This window comes from Lathyrus oleraceus, chromosome 5 (genome assembly GCF_024323335.1).
Source record: "Lathyrus oleraceus cultivar Zhongwan6 chromosome 5, CAAS_Psat_ZW6_1.0, whole genome shotgun sequence".
NCBI classification, from domain to species: domain Eukaryota; kingdom Viridiplantae; phylum Streptophyta; class Magnoliopsida; order Fabales; family Fabaceae; genus Lathyrus; species Lathyrus oleraceus.
The window spans coordinates 81,782,673-81,806,816 of NC_066583.1; positions in this window are offsets into that span (position 1 = coordinate 81,782,673).

Genomic DNA, 24,144 nt, shown 5'->3' on the forward strand with positions numbered 1-24,144 from the left:
CGACAGCCTGGTCATGTATGCCAGGAAGATGTCAACTCAGACTGATAATGACCAGTTGCTCATCCATTACTTTCAGGACACTCTTTCCGGTGTCGCTCTGAGATGGTACATAGGTTTGGACAGTGCGAACATCCGTTCCTTCAATGACCTTGGCGAGGATTTCGTCAAGCAATACAAGTATAATGTGGATATGGCTCCCGATAGGTATCAATTGAGGGCCATGTCCTAGAAGGATAAGGAAACATTCAAAGAGTACGCCCAAAGGTGGCGAGAGTTGGCAGCACAGATCACTCCTCCGCTAGAAGAGAAAGAAATGACCAAGATCTTTCTGAAGACCTTGGGTTCATTCTATTATGAGCGGATGATTGCTAGCGCTCCTTCTGATTTCACCGAAATGGTGAATATGGGGATGCGTCTAGAAGAAGGGGTTAGAGAAGGACGTCTGACCAAGGAAGAAGGCTCTTCTGCCAAACGATATGGGGCATTTGCAAAGAAGAAAGATGGAGAGGCACATGCTGTGACCTCCCATGTGAAACCTAGAAGACCCTCTGTGAGGAGGAACACCGTGCGTCCTGCCGGTAACCAGCACCAGGTGGCTCATATAGCACATGTTTTCAGGGATAATCAGCAATATCAGCAGCATAACAATAATCAGCAATCATCTTAGCAATATCAACAACAACAACACCGTCCTCAACAACATGCCTACCAGCCTCGCAACAATAATCAAGCCAGCACGAGTTACGAGAGGAAAAAGGTCACTTTTGATCCGATTCCGATGACATACGCATAGTTATATCCCTCTTTGATAGAGAGGAAATTGATTACTCCGAGAGACCCACCAGCTATACCTGCTAATCCTCAGTGGTGGTATAAACCTGAATTGCATTGTGTCTATCATTCTGGTGCTCCCGACCACGACATGGAGAATTTCTATCCTTTGAAGATCAAGGTTCAAGACCTTGTGAGGTGTGGTATTTTGTGCTTTGAGGACGTAGGTCCTAATGTTAAGAAGAACCCATTGCCCGAGCATGGGAAGTCTGTTAACATGGTCCAGGGCTGTCCTGGCAAGTACAAGGTCAAATATGTCAGTCATATTCGATAGTCGTTGGTTGAGTTGCACCGTTTGCTATGTGATTATAGTCACTATGAGCACGACCATGATAAATGCTGAATTTGCTCTGTTAATCGATTGGGTTATCGCCAGGTGCGCAAAGATCTTCAGGAAATGCTGGACGAAGGAGTTATTGAGATCCTTCAGAATAGGAATGTTGACGAAGAGGAACCAGAAGTCAACGTAATTTCCCCGGTATTCCGGATGCCCGAGCCTGTTATCATTAAGTATGATGGTAGCAAGCAGAAGGTCTCTCCTTCTCTGATCATCAAGCCTGCCGGTCCAGTACCGTATTCTTCTGAAAAGGCAATCCCATTTCGTTACAATGCTGTTGCTGTAGAAGATGGGAAAGAGGTGTCTTTCCCATCCTCCTCTGTTGTGAATATTGCTGATGTAAGTGGTTTGACCTGCAACGGTCGTGTGTTTTCAGCACCACCGGAGCCTCGGACTAATGCTGATTCTGTCGAATGCCCGATTGGGAATGCAGTGAATTCTCCGAATCCAGCACCTGTTGTTAAACCCTCCTCTATATTGAACACTCCTACTTCTGTTGGCCCAAGCGGCACTGTGAAAGAAGACTGTGATGAGATGCTGAAGCTCATCAAGAAGAGTGAGTACAATGCTGTAGACCAGCTTCTACAAACGCCATCCAAAATATCTGTGCTATCTTTACTTCTGAATTCAGAACCACATAGAGAGGCTCTGCAGAAAGTTTTGGATGTGGCATATGTAGATCATGATGTCACAATAGAACAGTTCGATAGCATTGTTGCAAACATTACTGCTTGTAACAATTTGAGTTTATGTGACTCTGATCTCCCTGAGGAGGGAAGAGACCACAACCTGGCATTACACATCTCCATGAATTGCAGAAACGACGCCATGTCCAACATGCTGGTGGACATTGGGTCATCCCTGAATGTATTTCCGAAATCCACTCTTTCGAGATTATCATATCAAGGGCCTCCCATGAGGCAGAGTGGAGTTGTTGTGAAAGCTTTCGATGGGTCGCGTAAGACTGTGATTGGGGAAGTTGATCTCCCAATTAAGATTGGACCCAGTGATTTCCATATTACCTTTCAGGTTATGGATATTCACCCATCGTACAGTTGTCTCTTAGGCAGACCATGGATTCACGAGGCAGGCGCCGTGACATCCACCCTACACCAGAAGCTGGAATTTGTGAAAAATAAGAAACTGGTAGTGGTAGGGGGAGAAAAGGCTCTCCTGGTTAGCCACTTGTCTTCCTTCTCATACATAGATGCTGAGGATGAAGTTGGAACTCCTTTCCAAGCTTTATCTATTGCTGAGCCTATTGAGAAGAGAACTCCTTCATTTACTTCCTACAGAGATGCGAAATTGGCCATTGAGTGTGGTACAATTGCTGGTCTGGGAAAAATGATCGAGCTAGAAGACAATAAGTCTCGGGCTGGCATTGGTTTTTCCTCTGGGGTTTTCAATGAGAAAGGGCTGTTCAAGAGTGGAGGTTTCATCCACACTGGTCAGGACGAAGAAGCTGCTGCTGTTTTGGAAGAAGATGCAGAGGACTCTGGCAATTTTGTTATCCCTGGAGAGGTCTGCAACAATTGGGTCGCTGTGGATGTTCCTACAGTTATCCACAAGTCAAAGTAATGATCACTTTGTTTAAAAACCCTTCTCCCATGCCAAAAGGAGGAGTGATGACATTGTTGGCAACATAAATACAATGATATTTTCATTCAATAAATTCATGTTAAATGTTTGTTTTTCCAAATTATTTTCCCTTTTTGCTTTTTGCATGAAATTGGTGATCACATAAAACCCTAAAAAAATAGAATAAAATCAATCTTTTCATCTGCATAATGATTTGCCTTGTTTGATTTCTAAAAAGCTTTTCATATCCAAAATCATTATACAGGTTAATCAAACCCATTGAACATAATGACCCAACACCAGCTCCCAATTTTGAATTTCGTGTATTCGAAGCGGAAGAAGATGATGTTGAAGAGATTCCCGATGAGATTACCCGTCTGCTTGAGCATGAAAAGAAGATCATTCAGCCGCATCTTGAGAATCTGGAAACAGTCAACTTGGGGTTTGAGGATTGTGTTCGAGAAGTGAAGATTGGGGCACTCCATGAAGAATCTGTTAAGAAGGGGTTGATTGAATTGCTACGAGAATATGTTGATATCTTTGCATGGTCGTATGAAGACATGCCAGGTCTAGATACAGATATTGTGCAACATTTCCTGCCCTTGAAGCCTGAGTGCGTGCCTGTGAAGCAGAAGCTCAGAAGAACTCATCCTGATATGGCAGTGAAGATCAAAGAGGAAGTTCAGAAGCAAATTGATGCGGGGTTTCTGGTGACTTCTGCATATCCTCAATGGGTGGCCAATATTGTGCCCGTGCCTAAGAAGGACGAAAAAGTCCGGATGTGTGTGGATTATAGAGATTTGAATAAAGCTAGTCCGAAAGATGATTTCCCTCTACCACACATTGATATGTTGGTAGACAATACAGCTAAATTCAATATCTTCTCTTTTATGGACGGATTTTCCGGATATAACCAGATCAAGATGGCACCCGAGGATATGGAGAAGACAACATTCATCACACCTTGGGGAACATTCTGTTATCGAGTGATGCCCTTCGGTTTGAAGAACGCCGGAGCCACGTATCAACGAGCTATGACCACCTTGTTTCATGATATGATGCACAAGGAGATCGAGGTATATGTTGATGATATGATTGCTAAGTCAAGAACGGAAATTGAACATGTAGAACACTTGTTGAAGCTTTATAGTTATTGGGCTTTATAGTCAGTGAAAGAGGTATTGAGGTTGATTCTGCAAAGGTCAAAGCGATACAAGAGATGCCTGCGCCCAAAACTGAGAAGCAAGTCCGAGGTTTTCTTGGCCGCTTGAATTATATTTCCAGATTCATATCCCACATGACTGCCACATGTGCGCCAATATTCAAGCTCCTCCGGAAAGATCAGTCTCATGATTGGACCGAGGATTGCCAGAAAGCTTTCGATAGTATCAAGGAGTATCTGATTGAACCTCCAATTCTGTCTCCGCCTGTAGAAGGAAGACCTTTGATCATGTATCTGACTGTTCTTGAAGACTCAATGGGTTGTGTCCTTGGTCAACAAGACGAATCAGGAAAGAAAGAGTATGCTATTTACTACCTGAGTAAGAAGTTCACTGATTGTGAGTCTCGATACTCAATGCTTGAAGAGACATGCTGTGCTTTGGCTTGGGCTGCTAAGCGCTTACGCCAGTATATGATAAATCATACAACTTGGTTGATATCCATAATGGATCCAATCAAGTACATTTTCGAGAAGCCTGCTTTAACTGGGAGGATCGCCCGTTGGCAGATGTTGTTATCTGAGTATGATATTGAGTATCGAGCTCAGAAGGCTATTAAAGGTAGTATCTTGGCTGACCATTTGGCACATCAGCCGATTGAAGATCATCAGTCAGTTCAGTATGACTTCCCAGATGAGGAGATTCTGTATTTGAAAATGAAAGATTGTGATGAGCCTACACTCGATGAAGGGCCAGAGCCTGGTTCCCGATGGAGTATGGTATTTGATGGCGCTGTAAATCAGTATGGAAATGGTATTGGTGCAGTGATTATTACTCCTCAAGGCACACATTTTCCTTTTACAACAAGGCTAACTTTCAAATGCACGAATAATATGGCTGAGTACGAGGCCTGTATTATGGGATTGGAGGAATGCATTGATCTAAGGATCAAGCACCTAGATGTGTATGGTGATTCGGCCCTCGTTGTTAATCAGATCAAGGGTGAATGGGAGACGAATCAGCCTGGTCTTATTCCATATAGGGATTAATTAAAATTCTGGTATAGTCAGAGTTCAGATGTTATACACGAAGTCATGACATCTGATCCAACAATGTTACTAAATACAGTAAGACAATTATACAAATTATAACCCAGTACTCATAGGCACTCAGTTACAGATGTCAAGACATCTGCTAGTATACCACCATGGAAAGAAGAACATCCAGTTTTTTTCATCTAGTGCAAAGACACAGTAGCGATCAAACATAGCCCTTATGTTTATTTATCCTGCCCGGTTATCAGTATGATGTCTCAACATTGATTTGAATATCACCTGTCCCAACACTACAGATGGGTGAACTGTAACAGACCAACCAGTCTCTCAGTATCAGCAGTCAATGATGAATGTCATGACATTCTGTTTTACATTCAGACTGCAGGCTATGTGTTAGGTCTGTTATTGCCTTCATAAACAGACTAGAAACAGACTGAGTTATAACAGACAAACTATAGTGTGCAGACGGTAAAAACACCAGTAATTGTTAACCCAGTTCGGTACAACATTACCTACTTTGGGGGCATACCAAGCCAGGAAGAAGATCCACTATTAGCAGTATTAATTCAGAGTTAAACTCCCCTGTTTACAACTCTTCACTTAATCCCTACCCAATGCAATCTATACCTAGGCACTCCTAGATAGAAACCTCCAGTTTCCGTTCCTATTATTACAATTACCATGTAATGCTTAGAAACCTTGAACATGCTTCACAACTTCGTTCAAAAACATAACAACTCTTGCCTACAGGCTTTGAGTTACAAATAATCTCATGCTTTCAAGCACTGAGAAACACTTGGCAACCTTCCCACAGGTTGGGAGGTTTACCTCACACATACCCCTAATTTTTACATTGTTTGAGGCTTACAAAACCTAGGTTACAATCTACTATTTATAACCTAACCACCCAACTGGATTTGGGCCTTCAGAAATCGCAACAAATCTTTCCTTTGCTGTTACAGAGCTGGCAGAATTCTTCTGCTTCAATCAAGGTCTTCAATCTTTTATTTTCCTAAAAGATCTTACCATATCTTCATATTTAGAAACTGTATATTCACCATATATATTTACCAAATCTTCTGATTGAATCTTCAAGATCTTCACATAGGAGTTAGGATATTCACCCGATCTCCTAATTAATCACAAATCAAACCAGAATTAACTGATTCCGTTTTATACACATGTGAGATGTCACAGTCCCGATGTCGTGACATCTTACATGACATGTTGGTCCAGATGTTGAACTTCTTCAACCCAACATATTGTTTTACAAAATTAATGCCAATCTTAAGGTACTAACAATCTCCCCCTTTGGCAAATTTTAGCTAAAACAAATAACCGAAAATGGGTCTTCACTTCCTCTTTGTCAAAGACAGCCCCAATGCCACCACCACTGTTGGTGTACATGAGGAAGAAGATGTACAAGGATCAACTCCACCATAACCCTTCCCCTCAATAGTAGGGCTTCCTGAAGAGTATGTAATGCTGAGTACATAGATAATGTAACTCAGATCACAAGACACAACTGTCTTCTTAACTCAGATCACAAGACACAACTGATATACCCAGTTAGTGACTTGTGTCTGAACCCATCTTCTCCTTGCTACCAGATATTGCTTGCTTCTGGTGCATCCTCAGGATAATGTTTCTCTCCCCCTTTTTAGCTAAACATTTATAAATGACACCTTCACAAAACCATATCCAGGAACAGAATGCCCAGATCTTAACAAACCCCATGGTTTAGAGGGAATGAAATGTCGCTCTTGTGAGAAGAAGAGTGCTGATACATCCTTTAAATAGGCCAGACCATGCTTAGGAATTAACGGTAGGAGTAAATGCTTGGTCAAGATCCATAAATATTTGCTGAGAATCAGTCAGAGAATCACCACCAATATCCCAGACTATCTTTGAATACCTTTTACAGCCCTTGACTGTTTCCAGAAACAGCAGTTCCAACACAATTCCATAAATGCTGTCAGACACGTTACAAGCTATGTCTTAACATTTGATACTGCTTCTGTATGTGTTCTTCATATATCCTCCCTATCACCATTTTCTAAAGCCACTTTCTCACCTCCAATGGTAGCTTGACATCTGGCACCACATTTCCTTATATAACATCCTGCAGGTACATAGGATATCTTATGTTAAGACATCATATATGACATCTTGTGAACACTCTGTCCTTTTTGTTCACAAGGTAAACTATCAGCAGTTAAACCACATAACAGTAGTTTAATCAGCATCAGAAGCAAAACAATTACTAGTTATGGCTACTAGTAATACACATATGCACAAGGGTACTTCTCCTCCCCCTAAATCTGTGCAACAATCAGAATTACTAGTTATGGATGCAACTAGTAAGACACACAAATGCACAATGCACAAGGGTACTTCTTCTCCCCCTAAATCTGTGCTTGCAACAACCATAACAGATACTGACCTCCATTACCTGTACCAGCCAGAATGTCCTACTAGCATCTGCTTCCATATTTCCTTATGACTGTAAGTTTCAGAAGGAAATAACAATGTTGTCCAAGGCAATGTCATGACATCCGGTCAGACATTCTTATGCTCACTCAGCCTTGACACACATCATCCCACTAACTAACAAGGTTCCATACCTTGTTATCTGAGAACACATAGACCACAAGCTTGATGATTACTTGCAGTGCAAAGACAGAACTCCCCCTGTCATGAACAACCAACTCTCCTCTTAAAACATGGAGATCACATATGAACATATCCAACACCCCAAAGTTGGACCTTTACAAACTTCCTGATTCAACGAGAACCCAGACCACTTGATGAATGGAAAACATAAGACGCATCTTCATGTCTTCAAGAGCACACCCTCTATTCAACCCTCTTGGCTGAACACATCCATACTCTGTGTCAATCTCTCTTATAACCAGAACAGAAAGCCACTTCACAATATAACACCATCTGATAATCTTCAGATATCACTGAGTCATTAGCTTGATCCACAAGAAACCAGACACCAATTGGGACATATACATTCTCATCCCATTACACGAGATAATCTTCCATAGATAGCTCGAACCTCCTTCCACAAGCTCCAAGAGATGAATAGAAGTCACCTCCTTTTGTCTTCAACATACTACTTTTCTGCTCAAAAGTAACTTGTCTCAGACTATCCTCAAGAATAATCAGTTGCCATAAGTAGATTATCTTGATTCTTCGAACTCACTTCTGAGATAGACCAAATGCCACTGGTTGATTACCTCCTTCATGAATCCTCATATGAAAAAGTCAAATGCCATTTTTGACCTCTCCACGTTTACCAGACTTCTCCCAAAGATATTTTGACCTTCCAAGTGAGACTTGAACTTCAAGCTACATGTTGAACACAACTTAGATTTTCTAAGACATGACCATGTAACATCCTTTCTATCCAGCAACTCCAAAGAACAGCAGTGAGAACGACCTTTTGAAGTATCCAATCTACAACCCTGTAGACCCTTCTATCTCAAGTTGATGTGCCACTTCACCAACTAAGATTCTGATGTTGAACCAAATGTCATAACATTGTGTTTTGACATCTAGCTGTTGAATTCAGCTCCTTCTTCTGCCACTTGAAAGAACTTCCTCCCTTCACAGAACGAGAGTTCAATGTTCTCATAGACTTGATTGTGGAACCAAGTTTGAGTAAACATCCTCCATCCTGCAGGTTTGCAGTTAAGTAATCTAAGCTCACACCTTGATGAATCCCTGCTTCTTCTCCAAAGACATCAGACACTCTGATGCATGAGTCTTCAGAAGGACCAGTTAGACACTATCCCTTCAGCTATACCAAGGATTCCACTTCCTAAAGCAAAGTTGTTTCCATGATGTCAAGACTGCTGCCACTTGTTCTTGACTTCATAGTGTGCATTAGCTAATGCACTTCCTTACCTAGATCAGAAGTAAACTGATCCAAGTAACCACCATCAGGACTATGATGTTTTCTTCTTCTTGTACATACCAAGGCTGAACATGTTTCTTGCCAAGAAACCTTTTCAGAGATCATCTACTTTTGCTGCCACCAAAGTGAAAGATCATAAACCAATGTACTATCCTTCCTGTGATTCTGAACAGGATCTTGAAGATGAGATGTTCCAGCATCTTTTAAAACATCATTTATCTTGAGCTCCAAGGATAATCAATTAAATACTTGTACTTGGCACAAGTAGGCATTGATCTTAAATCCTTTCCCAATATTCCTTTCAGATACTTCCACCATAAGAATACTTTGACAATACTCTTCTAATGTCAACATCTTCTGCTTGCAAGCACCTCAACAGTTTTGAAAATCTTCCCAGATTAAATTCACCCTTAGGAATGAGAGAGATGAATCCTTCCTTGCAAATGTGTCACACACCCACCAGAACCCATGTGACACAGGTCAACAGCCAACCAGACCCTAGGTTGTCCGAACGTGAGGAGGTTAACCAAACCTCCCCCTCAAATTTACAATCATGGAAACTCCACACCAATATCCATGCATTGTACACACATGTCTCAACATGACATACACCATCCCTACCAGTGGCAACTAACTCTATGAGTTATACCTATACATACTCCAATCACACCAATCAGACTCCAGCTGGTCATCAGTACTAGAGAAGGAAACAACACCAGTCAATAGTAGATATGCATTGCCAGAGCATACTACCTCAACCAACCTTTGAATCTTCATATTCTCACTCCTTGAACGAACTGCCACTTCTGAGCGTGGTGTTTGAATAACAAGATTCATGGTCCTAATCCTCTTAAATGGAATAGCAATCAGGTTACCCCATTATTGACTTCTAACATCCAGGGGACTTGTCTTCCAACACTACATGGTACTTCAGGGAACAACTATCCAACCCTGATCAATTTACAGGAATAAGATAAACAGCAGGAGATTGAACAATGTCACATCTCAACCAGCTCCACTTCTAGAGATCAGACTTCTAAAAGTGACCTTCTTGAGCACACACACAGTTGACCCTACCCTAGTCAACTTAGCACACACATATGTCTCCTCTTCCAGGTCAAGAGTAGGTTCCAAACAAAAGTATCCCTTTGTTTGACACCTAAAAACATCTGCTCTTCAACCAGTAGCTGCATACTTGTTGAACAACATGTTCTAACATAACATAGAACATTAATTCCACCTTCTTGGAACAAACCCTCCTTGAAAATCTTCAAGGTCTTCATATACTCTACCCAAGAGAGTAAAAGAATCAGTGATCAGGTGATTCTTACCATCCTGAAGTGAGAACGTCATGATGAGTGGACTTGAGGAGACTCAAGTATCTTTGACATCTTCAGTATATTATGATGAAATCTTGAATACAGCAGCCTTTCATCCACATGAGGGGAACCTTCATCCGAGTTTGAGTTTAGCCAGGTATTATGCAGCGGAAATCATAATACAACTCAACCTATGACCACGCACTTCACCAGATCAGCCTCCAAGAACATACCAAGATTGAATATGCTTCAATACTAGCACAACTGTTCCACACAAAGTCCAATTGCCAACCTCCAGAGACAGGTACACACAATTCCTGTCATGAATAGTCCATCCACCTACTTCAAGGGACTATTCAGGGAAATCACAGAACCTTCCACAGGTTCCAGCATCAGTACTAACATAACTCCTTGCAAGATACCAGAAAGTATCACCCATGGATCTCATCCAGACACAGAACAAGATGCCTGCTCTGATACCAATTGAAATTCAGGTATAGTCAGAGTTCAGATGTTATACACGAAGTCATGACATCTGATCCAACAATGTTACTAAATACAGCAAGATAGTTATACAAATTACAACCCAGTACTCATAGGCACTCAGTTACAGATGTCAATACATCTGCTAATATACCACCATGGAAAGAAGAACATCCAGTTTTTTTCATCTAGTGCAAAGACACAGTAGCGATCAAACATAGCCCTTATGTTTATTTATCCTGCCCGGTTATCGGTATGATGTCTCAACATTGATTTGAACATCACCTGTCCCAACACTACAAATGGGTGAACTGTAACAGACCAACCAGTCTCTTAATATCAGCAGTCAATGATGAATGTCATGACATTCTGTTTTACATTCAGACTGCAGGCTATGGGTTAGGTCTGTTATTGCCTTCATAAACAGACTAGAAACAGACTGAGTTATAACAGACAAAATATAGTGTGCAGACGGTAAAAACACCAGTAATTGTTAACCCAGTTCGGTACAACATTACCTACTTTGGGGGCATACCAAGCCAGGAAGAAGATCCACTATTAGCAGTATTAATTCAGAGTTAAACTCCCCCGTTTACAACTCTTCACTTAATCCCTACCCAATGCAATCTATACCTAGGCACTCCTAGATAGAAACCTCCAGTTTCCATTCCTATTATTACAATTACCATGTAATGCTTAGACAACTTGAACATGCTTCATAACTTCGTTCAAGAACATAACAACTCTTGCCTACAGGCTTTGAGTTACAAATAATCTCATGCTTTCAAGCACTGAGAAACACTTGGTAACCTTCCCACAAGATGGGAGGTTTACCTCACACATACCCCTAATTTTTAAATTGTTTGAGGCTTACAAAACCTAGGTTACAATCTACTATTTATAACCTAACCACCCAACTGGATTTGGGCCTTCAGAAATCGCAACAAATCTTTCCTTTGCTGTTACAGAGCTGGCAGAATTCTTCTGCTTCAATCAAGGTCTTCAATCTTTTATTTTCCTAAAAGATCTTACCATATCTTCATATTTAGAAACTGTATATTCACCATATATATTTACCAAATCTTCTTATTGAATCTTCAAGATCTTCACATAGGAGTTAGGATATTCACCCGATCTCCTAATTAATCACAAATCAAACCAGAATTAACTGATTCCGTTTTATACACATGTGAGATGTCACAGTCCCGATGTCGTGACATCTTACATGACATGTTGGTCCAGATGTTGAACTTCTTCAACCCAACATATTGTTTTACAAAATTAATGCCAATCTTAAGGTACTAACAATCTACCCCTTTGGCAAATTTTAGCTAAAACAAATAACCGAAAATGGGTCTGCACTTCCTCTTTGTCAAAGACAGCCCCAATGCCACCACCACTGTTGGTGTACATGAGGAAGAAGATGTACAAGGATCAGCTCCACCATAACCCTTCCCCTCAACAGTAGGGCTTCCTGAAGAATATGTAATGCTGAGTACATAGATAATGTAACTCAGATCACAAGACACAATTGTCTTCTTAACTCAGATCACAAGACACAACTGATATACCCAGTTAGTGACTTGTGTCTGAACCCATCTTCTCCTTGCTACCAGTTATTGCTTGCTTCTGGTGCATCCTCAGGATAATGTTTCTCTCCCCCTTTTTAGCTAAACATTTATAAATGACACCTTCACAAAACCATATCCAGGAACAGAATGCCCAGATCTTAACAAACCCCATGGTTTAGAGGGAATGAAATGTCGCTCTTGTGAGAAGAAGAGTGCTGATACATCCTTTAAATAGGCCAGACCATGCTTAGGAATTAACGGTAGGAGTAAATGCTTGGTCAAGATCCATAAATATTTGCTGAGAATCAGTCAGAGAATCACCACCAATATCCCAGACTATCTTTGAATGCCTTTTACAGCCCTTGACTGTTTCCAAAAACAGCAGTTCCAACACAATTCCATAAATGCTGTCAGACACGTTACAAGCTATGTCTTAACATTTGATACTGCTTCTGTCTGTGTTCTTCATATATCCTCCCTATCACCATTTTCTAAAGCCACTTTCTCACCTCCAATGGTAGCTTGACATCTGGCACCACATTTCCTTATATAACTTCCTGCAGGTACATAAGATATCTTATGTTAAGACATCACTTATGACATCTTGTGAACACTCTGTCCCTTTTGTTCACAAGGTAAACTATCAGCAGTTAAACCACATAACAGTAGTTTAATCAGCAGCAGAAGCAAAACAATTACTAGTTATGGCTACTAGTAATACACATATGCACAAGGGTACTTCTCCTCCCCCTAAATCTGTGCAACAATCAGAATTACTAGTTATGGATGCAACTAGTAAGACACACAAATGCACAATGCACAAGGGTACTTCTTCTCCCCCTAAATTTGTGCTTGCAACAACCATAACAGATACTGACCTCCATTACCTGTACCAGCCAGAATGTCCTACTAGCATCTGCTTCCATATTTCCTTATGACTGTAAGTTTCAGAAGGAAATAACAATGTTGTCCAAGGCAATGTCATGACATCCAGTCAGACATTCTTCTGCTCACTCAGCCTTGACACACATCATCCCACTAACTAACAAGGTTCCATACCTTGTTATCTGAGAACACATAGACCACAAGCTTGATGATTACTTGCAGTGCAAAGACAGAACTCCCCCTGTCATGAACAACCAACTCTCCTCTTGAAACATGGAGATCACATATGAACATATCCAACACCCCAAAGTTGGACCTTTACAAACTTCCTGATTCAACGAGAACCCAGACCACTTGATGAATGGAAAACATAAGACGCATCTTCATGTCTTCAAGAGCACACCCTCTATTCAACCCTCTTGGCTGAACACATCCATACTCTGTGTCAATCTCTCTTATAACCAGAACAGAAAGCCACTTCACAACATAACACCATCTGATAATCTTCAGATATCACTGAGTCATTAGCTTGATCCACAAGAAACCAGACACCAATTGGGACATATACATTCTCATCCCATTACACGAGATAATCTTCCATAGATAGCTCGAACCTCCTTCAACAAGCTCCAAGAGATGAATAGAAATCACCTCCTTTTGTCTTCAACATACTACTTTTCTGCTCAAAAGTAACTTGTCTCAGACTATCCTCAAGAATAATCAGTTGCCATAAGTAGATTATCTGGATTCTTCGAACTCACTTCTGAGATAGACCAAATGCCACTGGTTGATTACCTCCTTCATGAATCCTCATATGAAAAAGTCAAATGCCATTTTTGACCTCTCCACGTTTACCAGACTTCTCCCAAAGATATTTTGACCTTCCAAGTGAGACTTGAACTTCAAGCTACATGTTGAACACAACTTAGATTTTCTAAGACATGACCATGTAACATCCTTTCTATCCAGCAACTCCAAAGAACTGCAGTGAGAACGACCTTTTGAAGTATCCAATCTACAACCCTGTAGACCCTTCTATCTCAAGTTGATGTGCCACTTCACCAACTAAGATTCTGATGTTGAACCAAATGTCATAACATTGTGTTTTGACATCTAGCTGTTGAATTCAGCTCCTTCTTCTGCCACTTGAAAGAACTTCCTCCCTTCACAGAACGAGAGTTCAATGTTCTCATAGACTTGATTGTGGAACCAAGTTTGAGTAAACATCCTCCATCCTGCAGGTTTGCAGTTAAGTCATCTAAGCTCACACCTTGATGAATCCCTGCTTCTTCTCCAAAGACATCAGACACTCTGATGCATGAGTCTTCAGAAGGACCAGTTAGACACTATCCCTTCAGCTATACCAAGGATTCCACTTCCTAAAGCAAAGTTGTTTCCATGATGTCAAGACTGCTGCCACTTGTTCTTGACTTCATAGTGTGCATTAGCTAATGCACTTCCTTACCTAGATCAGAAGTAAACTGATCCAAGTAACCACCATCAGGACTATGATGTTTTCTTCTTCTTGTACATACCAAGGCTGAACATGTTTCTTGCCAAGAAACCTTTTCAGAGATCATCTGCTTTTGCTGCCACCAAAGTGAAAGATCATAAACCAATGTACTATCCTTCCTGTGATTCTGAACAGGATCTTGAAGATGAGATGTTCCAGCATCTTTTAAAACATCATTTATCTTGAGCTCCAAGGATAATCAATTAAATACTTGTACTTGGCACAAGTAGGCATTGATCTTAAATCCTTTCCCAATATTCCTTTCAGATACTTCCACCATAAGAATACTTTGACAATACTCTTCTAATGTCAACATCTTCTGCTTGCAAGCACCTCAACAGTTTTGAAAATCTTCCCAGATTAAATTCACCCTTAGGAATGAGAGAGATGAATCCTTCCTTGCAAATGTGTCACACACCCACCAGAACCCATGTGACACAGGTCAACAGCCAACCAGACCCTAGGTTGTCCGAACGTGAGGAGGTTAACCAAACCTCCCCCTCAAATTTACAATCATGGAAACTCCACACCAATATCCATGCATTGTACACACATGTCTCAACATGACATACACCATCCCTACCAGTGGCAACTAACTCTATGAGTTATACCTATACATACTCCAATCACACCAATCAGACTCCAGCTGGTCATCAGTACTAGAGAAGGAAAACAACACCAGTCAATAGTAGATATGCATTGCCAGAGCATACTACCTCAACCAACCTTTGAATCTTCATATTCTCACTCCTTGAACGAACTGCCACTTCTGAGCGTGGTGTTTGAATAACAAGATTTATGGTCCTAATCCTCTTAAATGGAATAGCAATCAGGTTACCCCATTATTGACTTCTAACATCCAGGGGACTTGTCTTCCAACACTACATGGTACTTCAGGGAACAACTATCCAACCCTGATCAATTTACAGGAATAAGATAAACAGCAGGAGATTGAACAATGTCACATCTCAACCAGCTCCACTTCTAGAGATCAGACTTCTAAAAGTGACCTTCTTGAGCACACACACAGTTGACCCTACCCTAGTCAACTTAGCACACACAGATGTCTCCTCTTCCAGGTCAAGAGTAGGTTCCAAACAAAAGTATCCCTTTGTTTGACACCTAAAAACATCTGCTCTTCAACCAGTAGCTGCATACTTGTTGAACAACATGTTCTAACATCACATAGAACATTAATTCCACCTTCTTGGAACAAACCCTCCTTGAAAATCTTCAAGGTCTTCATATACTCTACCCAAGAGAGTAAAAGAATCAGTGATCAGGTGATTCTTACCATCCTGAAGTGAGAACGTCATGATGAGTGGACTTGAGGAGACTCAAGTATCTTTGACATCTTCAGTATATTATGATGAAATCTTGAATACAGCAGCCTTTCATCCACATGAGGGGAACCTTCATCCGAGTTTGAGTTTAGCCAGGTATTATGCAGCGGAAATCATAATACAACTCAACCTATGACCACGCACTTCACCAGATCAGCCTCCAAGAACATACCAAGTTTGAATATGCTTCAATACTAGCACAACTGTTCCACACAAAGTCCAATTGCCAACCTCCAGAGACAGGTACACACAATTCCTGTCATGAATAGTCCATCCACCTACTTCAAGGGACTATTCAGGGAAATCACAGAACCTTCCACAGGTTCCAGCATCAGTACTAACATAACTCCTTGCAAGATACCAGAAAGTATCACCCATGGATCTCATCCAGACACAGAACAAGATGCCTGCTCTGATACCAATTGAAATTCAGGTATAGTCAGAGTTCAGATGTTATACACGAAGTCATGACATCTGATCCAACAATGTTACTAAATACAGCAAGATAGTTATACAAATTACAACCCAGTACTCATAGGCACTCAGTTACAGATGTCAATACATCTGCTAATATACCACCATGGAAAGAAGAACATCCAGTTTTTTTCATCTAGTGCAAAGACACAGTAGCGATCAAACATAGCCCTTATGTTTATTTATCCTGCCCGATTATCAGTATGATGTCTCAACATTGATTTGAACATCACCTGTCCCAACACTACAAATGGGTGAACTGTAACAGACCAACCAGTCTCTTAATATCAGCAGTCAATGATGAATGTCATGACATTCTGTTTTACATTCAGACTGCAGGCTATGGGTTAGGTCTGTTATTGCCTTCATAAACAGACTAGAAACAAACTGAGTTATAACAGACAAAATATAGTGTGCAGACGGTAAAAACACCAGTAATTGTTAACCCAGTTCGGTACAACATTACCTACTTTGGGGGCATACCAAGCCAGGAAGAAGATCCACTATTAGCAGTATTAATTCAGAGTTAAACTCCCCCGTTTACAACTCTTCACTTAATCCCTACCCAATGCAATCTATACCTAGGCACTCCTAGATAGAAACCTCCAGTTTCCATTCCTATTATTACAATTACCATGTAATGCTTAGACAACTTGAACATGCTTCATAACTTCGTTCAAGAACATAACAACTCTTGCCTACAGACTTTGAGTTACAAATAATCTCATGCTTTCAAGCACTGAGAAACACTTGGTAACCTTCCCACAAGATGGGAGGTTTACCTCACACATACCCCTAATTTTTAAATTGTTTGAGGCTTACAAAACCTAGGTTACAATCTACTATTTATAACCTAACCACCCAACTGGATTTGGGCCTTCAGAAATCGCAACAAATCTTTCCTTTGCTGTTACAGAGCTGGCAGAATTCTTCTGCTTCAATCAAGGTCTTCAATATTTTATTTTCCTAAAAGATCTTACCATATCTTCATATTTAGAAACTGTATATTCACCATATATATTTACCAAATCTTCTGATTGAATCTTCAAGATCTTCACATAGGAGTTAGGATATTCACCCGATCTCCTAATTAATCACAAATCAAACCAGAATTAACTGATTCAGTTTTATACATATGTGAGATGTCACAGTCCGAGGATGTCGTGACATCTTACATGACATGTTGGTCCAGATGTTGAACTTCTTCAACCCAACATATTAAAACAACAGAGGTGATACACTTTATTTGTTTTACAAAATTAATGCCAATCTTAAGGTACTAACAATTATTACTCCTCAGGGCACACATTTTCCTTTTACAGCAAGGCTAACTTTCAAATGCACGAATAATATGGCTGAGTACGAGGCCTGTATTATGGGATTGGAGGAATGTATTGATCTAAGGATCAAGCACCTAGATGTGTATGGTGATTCGGCCCTCGTTGTTAATCAGATCAAGGGTGAATGGGAGACGAATCAGCCTGGTCTTATTCCATATAGGGATTATGCGAGGAGGATTTCAACGTTCTTTACTGAGGTTGACTTCCATCATATTCCTCGAGATGAGAATCGGATGGTGGATGCTCTCGCTACGCTCGCTTCTATGATTGTGGTTAAATTTTGGAATGAAGTTCCCAACATCACTGTGATGCGCTTGGATAGACCAGCTCATGTATTTGCAATTGAAGAAGTGAAAGATGATAAGCCATGGTATTATGATATCAAGTGTTTCCTTCAGAGTCAGATTTACCCGCCTGGGGCATCTGTGAAAGATAGGAAGACTTTGAGGAGATTATCAGGTAGTTTCTACCTCAATGGCGAAGTGCTTTATAAGAGAAATTTTGACATGGTTCCGCTCAGATGCGTGGATAGACACGAAGCATACCTGTTGATGACTGAGGTCCATGAGGGTTCATTTGGTACTCATTCCAATGGACATGCCATGGCTAGAAAGATGTTGAGAGCAGGCTACTATTGGCTGACAATGGAGTCTGACTGCTGCAAATACGTGAAGAAATGCCACAAGTGTCAGATTTATGCGGATAAGATTCACATTCCTCCGACACTTCTGAATGTGATTTCATCACCATGGCCTTTCTCTATGTGGGGAATTGACATGATTGGCATGATAGAGCCGAAAGCGTCCAACGGACACAAATTTATTCTCGTAGCAATTGATTACTTCACCAAATGGGTTGAAGCTGCATCATATGCAAACGTGACCAGGCAGGTTGTTGTGAAGTTTATCAAAAATTAACTCATATGCCGCTATGGTGTGCCAGATAAGATCATTACTGATAATGGATCTAACTTGAACAACCAAATGATGAAAGAGCTGTGTAGTGAGTTCAAGATCGCACATCATAATTCTTCTCCTTACAGACCCAAGATGAATGGGGCTGTTGAAGCTGCTAATAAGAATATCAAGAAGATTATCCAGAAGATGGTTGTTACATATAAAGATTGGCATGAGATGCTGCCGTTTGCTTTACATGGATATCGTACTTCTGTCCGCACTTCAATAGGGGCAACCCCTTTTTCTCTTGTTTACGGCATGGAGGCCGTACTCCCAGTAGAGGTGGAGATACCATCAATGAGAGTCTTGATGGAGGCCAAGTTGACTGATGTTGAATGGGTTCAGAGTCGTTATGACCAGCTGAATTTGATTGAAGAAAAGAGATTGACTGCCATGTGCCATGGTCAGTTATATCAGCAGAGAATGAAGAAAGCTTTTGATAAGAAGGTCAAGCCTCGTGTGTTAAGAGAAGGTGACCTTGTGCTCAAAAAAGTTTTGTCTTTCGCGCCCGATTCCAGGGGCAAGTGGACTTCAAACTATGAGGGTCCATATGTTGTTTAGAGAGCCTTTTCTGGCGGTGCTTTGATGCTTACAACTATGGATGGGGAGGATTTCACTCGTCCTGTGAATTCAGATGCAGTCAAGAAATACTTCGCCTAAAAATAAAAACAGAATGGCTCGCTAAGTTGAAAACCCGAAAGGGCGGCTTAGGCAAAAATGAGCGTCTCGGTGGATTGAAAACCCGAAAGGGCGATCCAGGCAAAAGTTAGAGACATAAAAAATGAATTTGCATCCCGCTAGATTGAATACCTCATCCTGGGGCAATCTAGGCAAAAATTAGGGATTTGGCAAGTAACTGCATCCTGACAAGACTTGGTTCTACAACTGGCATCTGTCAGAGATTCTTGTTCATTCATCGTCAACCGAAGCTTCAAATACATCGAATTCAGAATTGGTGGAGAAATGGTCATTATGTTCAATGTAGTCCTTTTCCAATATATATCACCAATTTCAAACTTGTAAAGATCTATAGAGTCTTGCCATTTGCAGGCTACCATTCCATCAAATGAATTTGAGCCTTTATCCAATTATTTGCACTCTTATTTGTTTCTATTTCAACAAATGTTTTGCATGTTTTAATTGAGAAAATATAATTGTTTTGAAAAATGAATTTTTCATAACTTGTTTTAAACAAAGTGAACATTCACAATGATAAAGGATGCTTAGGAGATCCTCAGTGCTCTCCCAAGGGTGGTATGGTTCCCAACAGGGTAAGACATTTGTTCACTATCCCTGGCATGGTTGTATCTTCTCCCTCTGGAACCCTTTTATGGTTCATCCCCGAGTGGTATGCTATTGAGATGTTTGCTACTCTCTGTCGCAACCTGAAAAATACAGTTCGCGAAAAAATAACCGGCGAAAGAAAATGACAGAAGAGTCGCCACCGTGCGTTATTCATCCCAAAGGAGGGAAAGGAAACGCTCGAAGTAAACCTGAAAAAGGAAAGGACAAGACGGGGTCTCGCAACCAAATCTTGGGTTCGGGAGTCGGTTATGCGAAGGGAAGGTATTAGCACCCCTACGCATCCGTAGTACTCTAAGGGATCCACTTTTGTAGTTCTTGTCTAAAGGGTTTGGGTTTATCTTGTGCTGTTTGCCAAAAAAAAGGGGTTAAATGAAAATGACTCGCGCGGATGTCGCATCCACTGCATACGTATCTCATCTGAATATGAGAATCAGAGTCTTCGTAGCTCGGCTACCTATGGGTTGGGGGATGTGTGCTCGCTAAGACATCGCGTCTTATGCCTACGTATCTCATCTGGAATGAGAATCAGAGCAAGTCGTAGTTCGGCTAACTACAGGGTTGTGGATTGGGTTTTGGACGAACGACGTCACTACGCAATCTACCGGATGCTCGACCTTTGGAGACTTACTCGCCTGTAGTAGAAGGAGTAAACGTGTGTTATGGAGAAGAAAAATCAATGAAGGGTTTGTTTGCATTGTAGGAACGCGCATGCAAAAGGGTAATGAGGATAAGACCTCATAGCTCTTAACCCTGGACAAAGGAACCTGCATAAAGTAAACACAAAAACATTGCCTCCTATCGAGGTCTTCCAGCTAGGAAAGCAGTAAAATGCGGGAAAAATGTAAAAGTACCACGCGGATATAGATCCGAAGTAACAACAATTAGAGGAATGGGAAACCCTGAGATCCTTCCAAGCTAACATCATCAAAGAAAGTGGGTCAGTACAGGTAATCGGAATGAACCTCCAGGGGTTATCCCACAAATAAAGTGGGAAACCACGCAAGTTATCCCTGCAAAAGTCATGTGAGCCCTCACAAAAACTCAACAAAAGGGTTAGTGAAACACCATAAGCATTTTTTTCATGGATAACAGTATGGTTTCAGAAACCTCAAACCCTGTGGCATACACTTCAGAAATCATGTGATTAAACATTCAAGGCATAGGTTTCACCCATTCATAATACATCACACATTTAAAACATTCAAATTGAAGGCGTAAAATAATGGGAATAGGGCAAACCTGATTGGAGAGCTTGATTGAAATTGAGTTGCACCCGTGAGGCCCTTAAAGGGTTTGGAGGCTGCTCTGAGTTCTCTGTCAGGTTTCTCTTCAGGTTTTGTCCAGGGTTTTGTTCCAAGAAAACCTCAGAGTATTTTGCTTCTCTTCCTTTTTCTCAAGTGAAGCCTTGGTATTTATAGACTGAATTTCATGGTTTTGTGGGCTCAAATGAGAGAGACCCAAGTCCAAATTTTTTTATTATATTTTTTTATTTTTTTTTTATTTTTATTTATTTATTTATTTTGTAAAAAAATATTTTATTTTATTTTATTTTTCGTTTTTTTTCGTTTTTTTTCTCGTTTTTTTTTCTTTTTCGGATCTAATTCTGATTGACATGATGAAATGCAATATGAAATGCTAAATGAATGCATGAATGAGGAGGGCAAATTTTGGGGTGTTACAGCTGCCCCTATTCAATCATCATCTAAACCGAGTAGGATGAAAGCGAACAGCTTATCAGACAAACGGGGTGAGCTGTGATTGAATACCAAAGACAGACCGAAAATTTGCGCTCCGAGAACACCACAAAAACGCGGAAATACACCGTGCTGTTTATTTTTCTTCCGATCCTCTGGCTTAATTTGGAGTTTCGATCCTCTGGCTGAACCTATACTCAATTTAGTCCTCTGGTTGGATATTAATTTTGATCCTCGGGCTGGATACGATTTTGATCTTCTGGCTAGATCTTCTTCGATCTTCTGGCTAGATCTCCTCCGTTTCGATTCTCTGGCTGAATTTATTTCCTTTGATTCTCTGGCTGAATCTACTTCGATCTTCTGGATAGATCTGAATTGTTGCGATTTTCGGTCTTCTGGCTAGATCTTCTTTGTTTCGATTCTCTGGATGAATCTACTTCCGGTCTTCGGGCTAGACCTGACTTCGATCTTCTGGCTAGATCTTCTTCGATCTTCTGGCTAGATCTCTTTTGTTTCGATTCTCTGGCTGAATCTATTTCCTTTGATTCTCTGGCTGAATCTACTTCGATCTTCTGGCTAGATCTGAATTGTTTCGATTCTCTGGCTGAATCTATTTCGATCTTCTGGCTAGATCTGGATTGTTTTGATGATAAATTCCCATCATTAGGATCCCGCATCTGAGGCATGCGCTGGTTGACCCTCTTTTGAAATCTACACCCAACCTTCATATTAGATATGCAGCTTCGAGAATATTCCACTTTTGGGCTTCGTACATATTCTTCGGGCTAGAACATGTTGTAACGATTCCTCAATTAGACTTGGGCTTGCTGGGAAAATAAAGCTTGTAGGCGACTTCACTGGGGAATCTTCAAATTGAGCCTTAGGCTGGCTTACTGGAACACGATTCTCAGGCTGAATCTTCGAAATGACCCTCAGGCTGGATCACTGGAACACGATTCTCAGGCTGAATCTTTGAAATGACCCTCAGGCTGGATCACTGGAACACGATTCTCAGGCTGAATCTTCAAAATGACCCTCAGGCTGGATCACTGGAAAACGATTCTCAGGCTGAATCTTTGAAATGAACCTCAGGCCGGATCACTAGAACACGATTCTCAGGCTGAATCTTCAAAACGACCCTCAGGCTGGATCACTCACGCTTGATCCTCTGGCTGGATCTCATGACCTTGGTTGTAAAGTAATTCTTCAGTCTGCTTGGAAGAACCTGTTTATCAGCTTATGTGTATGCTTGATATGATATGCATGCAAATGCAAATGTTATGCATGGTGTAAAAAGAAATCTGCTTGGGGAAGCAAACTCCGGTAGGGAACATATCGCTGTATCAATCCTTGAATGCTCTGTGGGGAATGATCCGTCTGCCGGGACCAATGAGCCACCAAAAATAAATTGGCTGCTTGAAAAGTTGACCTTGCGGGGGGAGTATCAACTATGGGAACTTTTCTCGGCGAGGCTCTGTGGGAAAAACACTTCCTGGGGAAATGTCGTAGGAAACGACCTTTGTTGGGGATATGAACTTGCTAATCGTCCTCAAGCTGGGGATTAGAACAAATCTGTTAGAAATAATCTGCTGGGGATGAGATGAACACTAGGAACACCACCCTCTTGTCCGTTGGGTATGCAACCACTCCGCTGTTGCTAGGAAGATACAGTCTGACACTGTTAACTCCGCTGGGGATATATAGTCTGGATACTGTCAACTCTATTGGGGATAGACAGTCTGGATACTGTCAACTCTGTTGGGGAACATGCTCTGCTGAGGAGAGATTTTGTCAACCGCTTGGGGATGAGGATTCATGACTTGGCATCCGGTTCCTGTGACCTGCAACCAAAAATACACGTATGCCTCGGGGGAATTACTCGGTTTGAATTCATCGTCCGGGATTAAGCACATTCAAAGCAATTTTAAATGTTTTCCTGTGCAAATCATCTGCAAAAGCCACCATTATGTTCATATGCAATATGTTTTATCAAAAATTCGGACATTTTTGCAAACAAACTGATAAATGAAAAATAAAGAGGCTCTTTAACTGAATTATTCGACTCTTACTGGGGAGAAAATTTGTGCCAGGAATAGGCGAGGGTATCAGGAAGCTGATCCCTGAAAAGAGGTGATCGCTATAAAAAGAGAACTATCCTTATGGCAATGGGGATACGGGGTCCCACTGAGTTTCGACTCTGCTATGACTCGTATGTCCTCAAGACGCTCTGCTCATCTTGTTTTCTGAAGTGGATGATTAGTCGATCTTTAGCCTTCGAAGATTGCCGGATTGAATGAAACGGTGATATAACACTGATGAACTCAGATCACAGTCATTCGCTTATTCCCTAACTTTTGCCTGGATCGCCCCCTTTT